Source organism: Jaculus jaculus, chromosome 7 (genome assembly GCF_020740685.1).
Source record: "Jaculus jaculus isolate mJacJac1 chromosome 7, mJacJac1.mat.Y.cur, whole genome shotgun sequence".
Lineage (NCBI taxonomy): Eukaryota > Metazoa > Chordata > Mammalia > Rodentia > Dipodidae > Jaculus > Jaculus jaculus.
The window spans coordinates 85,630,559-85,632,510 of record NC_059108.1 but is presented as its reverse complement, the minus strand read 5'-3'; the positions used below and the strand labels follow the sequence as shown (position 1 = coordinate 85,632,510).

At 50.6% G+C, this 1,952-nt stretch overlaps 1 pseudogene; it reads left to right on the top strand.

The window, feature by feature from the left end:
• Window positions 1-208: 208 nt before the first annotated feature.
• On the top strand, window positions 209-1,743 carry LOC123462331 (annotated as a pseudogene).
• The last annotated feature ends 209 nt before the right edge of the window (window positions 1,744-1,952 follow it).

Below are 1,952 nucleotides of genomic sequence, written 5' to 3'. Positions count from 1 at the left end.
TATGATTTACAATAGCATCAAAACCTTTAAAACCGTTGACAATAGAATGAGGCTAAGCTGTGGAAGCATACACTGCAAACTATCAAAGGTATGAAAGAAATGATAGGCCTGCCTCCAGAGAGCCCCAACTTGTAGGCTTGGCTTTCGTCAATGGTCTGAGGGGTTAGCGAGGTGTCGGACCCCAAGGCAAACCTGGCGCCCAAAGAAGATGCTGGGGAAGTGTGGTTACAAGATTCATGTTATCCGTGAACGCGGAACCTTGAGGAGACCAGGTCACCGGCCAAGCCACAGGGCGCTGCGGGGCTCGGTCTCCAGAGGTCACTGTCGCGGAGGTCGCGAACACTGCTCTCCCGCGTACCGGGGACAGCGACGCCGCCCGCAGCGTTCCTCGGGCTTCACCCCCTCGGTGGCCGGGGCGGCGGACGGGTCCGGAGTCGTGTCCGCGGAGAGGGCCTGGCTATCCTGCCCCGTGAGCCTGAGACCTCGCAGCGGAGGGCCGCGGCTTCTGGAGCTTCCGGAAGTCCCCACCCACGCGCGAACGCCGGGCAGTGCCGGGGGGCGGGGCCAGGCTCGTCCAATGGGAAGATCTGGTCCCGCCCTCCCGCCCTGGTCCCCTGCATCCCTCTGCTCTGCTCCCCTCCAGGGTCTCCAGTGCCAGGTTATGAGGAAGATGTGCTAGAAAGCTGAGGCCTACCTCTGGACCACTGAGCCGGTGCATCTTTCCAAGGATATTCAGCAGTGGAAGCCCTCATTCCTGAGGACAGATATTTTATATCTCATCATCTGGCTTTCTTTGCGGCCAATGACGGCATGTAAAAGGAAACTTGGTAGACCGATTTAGCCAAGGAGTTCAAATTACAGAAGCCCGCTCTTTCTCTGGGTTCCACATTGCTATGGAAAACATACATTCTGAGATATACAGGCTCCTTGTTGACACTTATATTGAAGATTCCAAAGAAATGGAATTCTTTTTTTTTTTTAATTTTTATTTATTTGAGAGAGCGACAGACACAGAGAGAAAGACAGATAGAGGGAGAGAGAGAGAATGGGCGCGCCAGGGCTTCCAGCCTCTGCAAACGAACTCCAGACACGTGCACCCCCTTGTGCATCTGGCTAACGTGGGACCTGGGGAACCGAGCCTCGAACCGGGGTCCTTAGGCTTCACAGGCAAGCGCTTAACCACTAAGCCATCTCTCCAGCCCATAAATGGAATTCTTTTTCAATGCCTGTTTGAAGAAGTCCGAGGACCTTTCATTGGATTGGGGACAAAAGCGCTACTTTTGCAGAACGTGTTACAGCTCTTACTACTGTGGAAGGAATCTTTTGTGGCCTCAAGTAACAGGGACTGTTGCTGGCCTCACATTTTCCAAGGAGCTTATTAGAGGAGATGAAGGTCAACACTGTGATTTTGCCCATCTGGGGTTCGAGCACCTGGTACACAGACCATCAGAGCACCGAGTTAAGGAAATAATTATCAATGCTGTCAGGAGGGAACAGGACTTCCTCACAGAAGCCTGCCTGTGAAGCTCACAGGGGTGAATTGCACGTTAATGAAGCAGTACATTGAAAACGCGGTAGACGGGCTTATATTGGAGCTGGGTTTAATAATTTTCAGAGTAGAAAACCGATTTGACTTTGAAAAGCAAGACTAACTTCTTTGAGAAGAGAGCAGGTGAGTATGAGAGGTCAGGAGTGATGTCAAGCCCAACAAAGAAGTATTATACCTTGGATGCTGATTTCTAAGTGAACTGACTGGAGATGGGCTCTGTATTTTTTCCTGACATCTCCCCTTGTTATGAACAATCAGTTAATCCAACTACACTATGCATTGTCATTAAAGTTGATTAACGGCATCTGTAAAACCGTGTAGCTACCTCAACCAATCCTGTTCACTAATGCTGGTGGTGTCACCTGGAAAGAAAAGGCATATTTAAAACAAAAGCTACTCGGAT